Source organism: Lissotriton vulgaris, chromosome 5, assembly GCF_964263255.1.
Source record: "Lissotriton vulgaris chromosome 5, aLisVul1.2, whole genome shotgun sequence".
Taxonomy (NCBI): Eukaryota; Metazoa; Chordata; class Amphibia; order Caudata; family Salamandridae; genus Lissotriton; species Lissotriton vulgaris.
The window spans coordinates 1,545,973,489-1,545,980,988 of record NC_141693.1 but is presented as its reverse complement, the minus strand read 5'-3'; the positions used below and the strand labels follow the sequence as shown (position 1 = coordinate 1,545,980,988).

Here is a 7,500-nt window from a genome sequence, read left to right as displayed (position 1 = left end):
CAGAAGAATTATAAAGGATTGGCACATTGGCTGCCTTTGCTGATGACACAGTTGGCTAATTTGTGAAGCATTGGTCTATTAAGTTGCAGAGTGTGGTTGAACTTGGTTAGGAGACTTGGTGCCTGTTTCTGTGTCCTGCTGAAGACAAGGACGGCTTGATACCACTGTCAAAGCCCAGTTTATTGAGAAAAGCATCCAGGAAAGAAGAAGTGTTGAGTCGAAAGTGGTTCTCCTCCAATTTCTCTCCACTTGCGCGAAATGCAGAGCCTCCATTATAGCACAGAAAAGAGTGTTAAAGTCGGGGATGGAAGAGGATGAAAATGGGAAGTTTACTTATGGAGAGAACTGAGAAATGTCCTGTGTGCAGACACCACTGTTTGACGATTGAATACATTTAAATAATGCCTCTAGATTGCAACTGCTTATCTGTGCCTCAGTGGCCTAATGGATAAGGCACTGGCCTCCTAAGCCAGGGATTGTGGGTTCAAGTCCCATCTGAGGTGAAAACCAATATCCAGTATTACTTTTCTTGAAATATTTATATATTTATTACATGCTTCCGCTCAGAAGCTTATGAGGTATTAGGAACTTTGAAATGGTACCATTTTACTTCTGTACTCTTCAGAGTCATGTTGGTGTTCTGAAACTACAAAGTAGATTTTTAAACACCTATCTTTGTCAGATGCAACTTTGACCCAGCAGAAGATATTCCTTTGGAAAAAAATGATTTGAATTGGATTGGTGTAACTGTTGTTTCTAGAGGTGGTGACAGGCTTTCAGCTACTTGAATAGGGCAAGGCAGGATTCATGAAACGTATACAACCTTTGAGCGTGTGTAAATTGGCATATCCAGAAAGGAGCAGTTTGTACTACTGTCAAAACAGTTTATCTCCACTTCTGGAAATATCCAGAGCTATGTAAAGCATACAACTGAGCTTTAATCTCATGAAGAAAGAGGTTTAAATGCAAAAAAGAAAACAAAAGCTTATCGTACTAGTGACATTCTCATTATATAGATTCCAAAAGAGTGCTTTAATTGAAAGGAGCTGAAAAAACACAATGGGATGTAAACCTAAACAACTATCAATATCATATTTACCATCCTTGCATACCACCTACATTATAAAATTAAGCACAGCAGGACGTATGACCGCGTGGCCTAATGGATAAGGTGTCTGACTTCGAATCAGAAGATTGAGGGTTCGAGTCCCTTCGTGGTCAGTTTTTGCCAATGGACACACAACTCAGCTTTCCGTTCAGAATGGAAGCAGGCTCTTCCAATACTCTTATAGCCATCATGTTCTCATTCCTAATTATTCATGAAGTGGAGTACATACTGCACAGTCATTTAGATTGCATCTTCAGCCTAAAATCTTGTCCATGTTAGTGGCATTAAGAAGTGCTTCTATGTACACGCACTGAATATGTAATAGGGTTGCAGAATTTTGACTTGACAGAATGGGTTTTTAGCTTAAGGGTGTGTAGATGAAATGCAAGGTGTGTAAGTATGTGTTCATGGAGTGCTTCAAGTGTAAAAATCTGTATGATTTGTGCAGTTAAAGTGCTAATTTTGCCTACGAGAAAGAAAAGTACTACAGAAGAATTATAAAGGATTGGCACATTGGCTGCCTTTGCTGATGACACAGTTGGCTAATTTGTAAAGCATTGGTCTATTAAGTTGCAGAGTGTGGTTGAACTTGGTTAGGAGACTTGGTGCCTGTTTCTGTGTCCTGCTGAAGACAAGGACGGCTTGATACCACTGTCAAATCCCAGTTTATTGAGAAAAGCATCCAGGAAAGAAGAAGTGTTGAGTCGAAAGTGGTTCTCCTCCAATTTCTCTCCACTTGCTCGAAATGCAGAGCCTCCATTATAGCACAGAACAGAGTGTTAAAGTCGGGGATGGAAGAGGATGAAAATGGGAAGTTTACTTATGGAGAGAACTGAGAAATGTCCTGTGTGCAGACACCAGTGTTTGACGATTGAATACATTTAAATAATGCCTCTAGACTGCAAGTGTTTATCTGTGCCTCAGTGGCCTAATGGATAAGGCACTGGCCTCCTAAGCCAGGGATTGTAGGTTCGAGTCCCATCTGAGGTGAAAACCAAATATCCGCTCTTACTTTTCCAGAAAAATTTATATATTTATAACATGCTTCCGCTCAGAAGCTTATGAGGTATTAGGAACTTTGAAATGGTACCATTTTACTTCTGTACTCTTCAGGGTCATGTTGGTGCTATGAAACTACAAAGTAGATTTTTAAACACCTATCTTTGTCAGATGCAACTTTGACCCGGCAGAAGATATTCCTTTGGAAAAAATGATTTGAATTGGATTGGTGTAACTGTTGTTTCTAGAGGTGGTGACAGGCTTTCAGCTACTTGAATAGGGCAAGGCAGGATTCATGAAACGTATACAACCTTTGAGCGTGTGTAAATTGGCATATCCAGAAAGGAGCAGTTTGTACTACTGTCAAAACAGTTTCTCTCCACTTCTGGAAATATCCAGAGCTATGTAAAGCATACAACTGAGCTTTAATCTCATGAAGAAAGAGGTTTAAATGCAAAAAAGAAAACAAAAGCTTATCGTACTAGTGACATTCTCATTATATAGATTCCAAAAGAGTGCTTTAATTGAAAGGAGCTGAAAAAACACAATGGGATGTAAACCTAAATAACTATCAATATCATATTTCCCATCCTTGCATACTACCTACATTATAAAATTAAGCACAGCAGGACATATGACCGCGTGGCCTAATGGATAAGGTGTCTGACTTCGAATCAGAAGATTGAGGGTTCGAGTCCCTTCGTGGTTGGTTTTTGCCAATGGACACACAACTCAGCTTTCCGTTCAGAATGGATGCAGGCTCTTCCAATACTCTTATAGCCATCATGTTCTCATTCCTAATTATTCATGAAGTGGAGTACATACTGCACAGTCATTTAGATTGCATCTTCAGCCTAAAATCTTGTTCATGTTAATGGCATTAAGAAGTGCTTCTATGTACACGCATGGAATATGTAATAGGGTTGCAGAATTTTGACTTGACAGAATGGGTTTTTAGCTTGAGGGTGTGTAGATGAAATGCAAGGTGTGTAAGTATGTGTTCATGGAGTGCTTCAAGTGTAAAATCTGTATGATTTGTGCAGTTAAAGTGCTAATTTTGCCTACGAGAAAGAGAAGTACTACAGAAGAATTATAAAGGATTGGCACATTGGCTGCCTTTGCTGATGACACAGTTGGCTAATTTGTGAAGCATTGGTCTATTAAGTTGCAGAGTGTGGTTGAACTTGGTTAGGAGACTTGGTGCCTGTTTCTGTGTCCTGCTGAAGACAAGGACGGCTTGATACCACTGTCAAAGCCCAGTTTATTGAGAAAAGCATCCAGGAAAGAAGAAGTGTTGAGTCGAAAGTGGTTCTCCTCCAATTTCTCTCCACTTGCTCGAAATGCAGAGCCTCCATTATAGCACAGAACAGAGTGTTAAAGTCGGGGATGGAAGAGGATGAAAATGGGAAGTTTACTTATGGAGAGAACTGAGAAATGTCCTGTGTGCAGACACCAGTGTTTGACGATTGAATACATTTAAATAATGCCTCTAGACTGCAAGTGTTTATCTGTGCCTCAGTGGCCTAATGGATAAGGCACTGGCCTCCTAAGCCAGGGATTGTGGGTTCGAGTCCCATCTGAGGTGAAAACCAATATCCACTCTTACTTTTCCAGAAAAATTGATATATTTATTACATGCTTCCGCTCAGAAGCTTATGTGGTATTAGGAACTTTGAAATGGTACCATTTTACTTCTGTACTCTTCAGAGTCATGTTGGTGTTCTGAAACTACAAAGTAGATTTTTAAACACCTATCTTTGTCAGATGCAACTTTGACCCGGGAGAAGATATTCCTTTGGAAAAAATTATTTGAATTGGATTGGTGTAACTGTTGTTTCTAGAGGTGGTGACAGGCTTTCAGCTACTTGAATAGGGCAAGTCAGGATTCATGAAACGTATACAACCTTTGAGCGTGTGTAAATTGGCATATCCAGAAAGGAGCAGTTTTTACTACTGTCAAAACAGTTTCTCTCCACCTCTAGAAATATCCAGAGCTATGTAAAGCATACAACTGAGCTTTATTCTCATGAAGAAAGAGGTTTAAATGCAAAAAAGAAAACAAAAGCTTATCGTACTGGTGACATTTTCATTATATAGATTCCAAAAGAGTGCTTTAATTGAAAGGAGCTGAAAACACACAATGGGATGTAAACCTAAATAACTATCAATATCATATTTCCCATCCTTGCATACCACCTACATTATAAAAATAAGCACAGCAGGACATATGACCGCGTGGCCTAATGGATAAGGCGTCTGACTTCGGATCAGAAGATTGAGGGTTCGAGTCCCTTCGTGGTCAGTTTTTGCCAATGGTCACACATCTCAGCTTTCCATTCAGAATGGAAGCAGGCTCTTCCAATACTCTTATAGCCATCATGTTCTCATTCCTAATTATTCATGAAGTGGAGTACATACTGCACAGTCATTTAGATTGCATCTTCAGTCTAAAATCTTGTCCATGTTAGTGGCATTAAGAAGTGCTTCTATGTACACGCACTGAATATGTAATAGGGTTGCAGAATTTTGACTTGACAGAATGGGTTTTTAGCTTAAGGGTGTGTAGATGAAATGCAAGGTGTGTAAGTATGTGTTCATGGAGTGCTTCAAGTTTAAAAATCTGTATGATTTGTGCAGTTAAAGTGCTAATTTTGCCTACGAGAAAGAAAAGTACTACAGAAGAATTATAAAGGATTGGCACATTGGCTGCCTTTGCTGATGACACAGTTGGCTAATTTGTAAAGCATTGGTCTATTAAGTTGCAGAGTGTGGTTGAACTTGGTTAGGAGACTTGGTGCCTGTTACTGTGTCCTGCTGAAGACAAGGACGGCTTGATACCACTGTCAAAGCCCAGTTTATTGAGAAAAGCATCCAGGAAAGAAGAAGTGTTGAGTCGAAAGTGATTCTCCTCCAATTTCTCTCCACTTGCTCGAAATGCAGAGCCTCCATTATAGCACAGAACAGAGTGTTAAAGTCGGGGATGGAAGAGGATGAAAATGGGAAGTTTACTTATGGAGAGAACTGAGAAATGTCCTGTGTGCAGACACCAGTGTTTGACGATTGAATACATTTAAATAATGCCTCTTGACTGCAAGTGTCCATCTGTGCCTCAGTGGCCTAATGGATAAGGCACTTGCTTCCTAAGCCAGGGATTGTGGGTTCGAGTCCCATCTGAGGTGAAAACCACTATCCACTATTACTTTTCTAGAAAAATGTATTTATTTATTACATGCTTCCCCTCAGAAGCTTATGAGGTATTAGGAACTTTGAAATGGTACCATTTTACTTCTGTACTCTCCGGACTTATGTTGGTGTTCTGAAACTACAAAGTAGATTTTTAAACACCTATCTTTGTCAGATGCAACTTTGACCCAGCAGAAGATATTCCTTTGGAAAAAATGATTTGAATTGGATTGGTGTAACTGTTGTTTCTAGAGGTGGTGACAGGCTTTCAGCTACTTGAATAGGGCAAGTCAGGATTCATGAAACACATACAACCTTTGAGCGTGTGTAAATTGGCATATCCAGAAAGGAGCAGTTTGTACTACTGTCAAAACAGTTTCTCTCCACTTCTGGAAATATCCAGAGCTATGTAAAGCATACAACTGAGCTTTAATCTCATGAAGAAAGAGGTTTAAATGCAAAAAAGAAAACAAAAGCTTATCGTACTGGTGAAATTTTCATTATATAGATTCCAAAAGAGTGCTTTAATTGAAAGGAGCTGAAAACACACAATGGGATGTAAACCTAAATAACTATCAATATCATATTTCCCATCCTTGCATACCACCTACATTATAAAAATAAGCACAGCAGGACATATGACTGCGTGGCCTAATGGATAAGGCGTCTGACTTCAGATCAGAAGATTGAGGGTTCGAGTCCCTTCTTGGTCAGTTTTTGCCAATGGTCACACATCTCAGATTTCCATTCAGAATGGAAGCAGGCTCTTCCAATACTCTTATAGCCATCATGTTCTCATTCCTAATTATTCATGAAGTGGAGTCCATACTGCACAGTCATTTAGATTGCATCTTCAGCCTAAAATCTTGTTCATGTTAGTGGCATTAAGAAGTGCTTCTATGTACACGCATGGAATATGTAATAGGGTTGCAGAATTTTGACTTGACAGAATGGGTTTTTAGCTTAAGGGTGTGTAGATGAAATGCAAGGTGTGTAAGTATGTGTTCATGGAGTGCTTCAAGTGTAAAATCTGTATGATTTGTGCAGTTAAAGTGCTAATTTTGCCTACGAGAAAGAGAAGTACTACAGAAGAATTATAAAGGATTGGCACATTGGCTGCCTTTGCTGATTACACAGTTGGCTAATTTGTGAAGCATTGGTCTATTAAGTTGCAGAGTGTGGTTGAACTTGGTTAGGAGACTGGGTGCCTGTTTCTGTGTCCTGCTGAAGACAAGGACGGCTTGATACCACTGTCAAAGCCCAGTTTATTGAGAAAAGCATCCAGGAAAGAAGAAGTGTTGAGTCGAAAGTGGTTCTCCTCCAATTTCTCTCCACTTGCTCGAAATGCAGAGCCTCCATTATAGCACAGAACAGAGTGTTAAAGTCGGGGATGGAAGAGGATGAAAATGGGAAGTTTACTTATGGAGAGAACTGAGAAATGTCCTGTGTGCAGACACCAGTGTTTGACAATTGAATACATTTAAATAATGCCTCTAGACTGCAAGTGTTTATCTGTGCCTCAGTGGCCTAATGGATAGGGCACTGGCCTCCTAAGCCAGGGATTGTGGGTTCGAGTCCCATCTGAGGTGAAAACCAATATCCACTCTTACTTTTCCAGAAAAATTGATATATTTATAACATGCTTCCGCTCAGAAGCTTATGTGGTATTAGGAACTTTGAAATGGTACCATTTTACTTCTGTACTCTTCAGAGTCATGTTGGTGTTCTGAAACTACAAAGTAGATTTTTAAACACCTATCTTTGTCAGATGCAACTTTGACCCGGGAGAAGATATTCCTTTGGAAAAAATTATTTGAATTGGATTGGTGTAACTGTTGTTTCTAGAGGTGGTGACATGCTTTCAGCTACTTGAATAGGGCAAGTCAGGATTCATGAAACGTATACAACCTTTGAGCGTGTGTAAATTGGCATATCCAGAAAGGAGCAGTTTTTACTACTGTCAAAACAGTTTCTCTCCACCTCTAGAAATATCCAGAGCTATGTAAAGCATACAACTGAGCTTTATTCTCATGAAGAAAGAGGTTTAAATGCAAAAAAGAAAACAAAAGCTTATCGTACTGGTGACATTTTCATTATATAGATTCCAAAAGAGTGCTTTAATTGAAAGGAGCTGAAAACACACAATGGGATGTAAACCTAAATAACTATCAATATCATATTTCCCATCCTTGCATACCACCTACATTATA

General features: G+C 39.4%; 7 non-coding genes across 7 annotated transcripts; all 7 read left to right on the top strand.

Moving 5' to 3' along the window:
• The first annotated feature begins 430 nt into the window (after positions 1-430).
• Positions 431-503, top strand: TRNAR-CCU (transfer RNA arginine (anticodon CCU)). The gene has a single exon. It is a non-coding gene; the product is annotated as a tRNA-Arg (tRNA).
• Positions 504-1,148: 645 nt separating this feature from the next.
• Positions 1,149-1,221, top strand: TRNAR-UCG (transfer RNA arginine (anticodon UCG)). The gene has a single exon. It is a non-coding gene; the product is annotated as a tRNA-Arg (tRNA).
• Positions 1,222-2,025: 804 nt separating this feature from the next.
• On the top strand, positions 2,026-2,098 carry TRNAR-CCU (transfer RNA arginine (anticodon CCU)). The gene has a single exon. It is a non-coding gene; the product is annotated as a tRNA-Arg (tRNA).
• A 645-nt stretch (positions 2,099-2,743) lies between these two features.
• Positions 2,744-2,816, top strand: TRNAR-UCG (transfer RNA arginine (anticodon UCG)). Its single transcript has one exon. It is a non-coding gene; the product is annotated as a tRNA-Arg (tRNA).
• An 803-nt stretch (positions 2,817-3,619) lies between these two features.
• On the top strand, positions 3,620-3,692 carry TRNAR-CCU (transfer RNA arginine (anticodon CCU)). Its single transcript has one exon. It is a non-coding gene; the product is annotated as a tRNA-Arg (tRNA).
• A 644-nt stretch (positions 3,693-4,336) lies between these two features.
• Positions 4,337-4,409, top strand: TRNAR-UCG (transfer RNA arginine (anticodon UCG)). The gene has a single exon. It is a non-coding gene; the product is annotated as a tRNA-Arg (tRNA).
• Positions 4,410-6,806: 2,397 nt separating this feature from the next.
• On the top strand, positions 6,807-6,879 carry TRNAR-CCU (transfer RNA arginine (anticodon CCU)). Its single transcript has one exon. It is a non-coding gene; the product is annotated as a tRNA-Arg (tRNA).
• Positions 6,880-7,500: the final 621 nt, after the last annotated feature.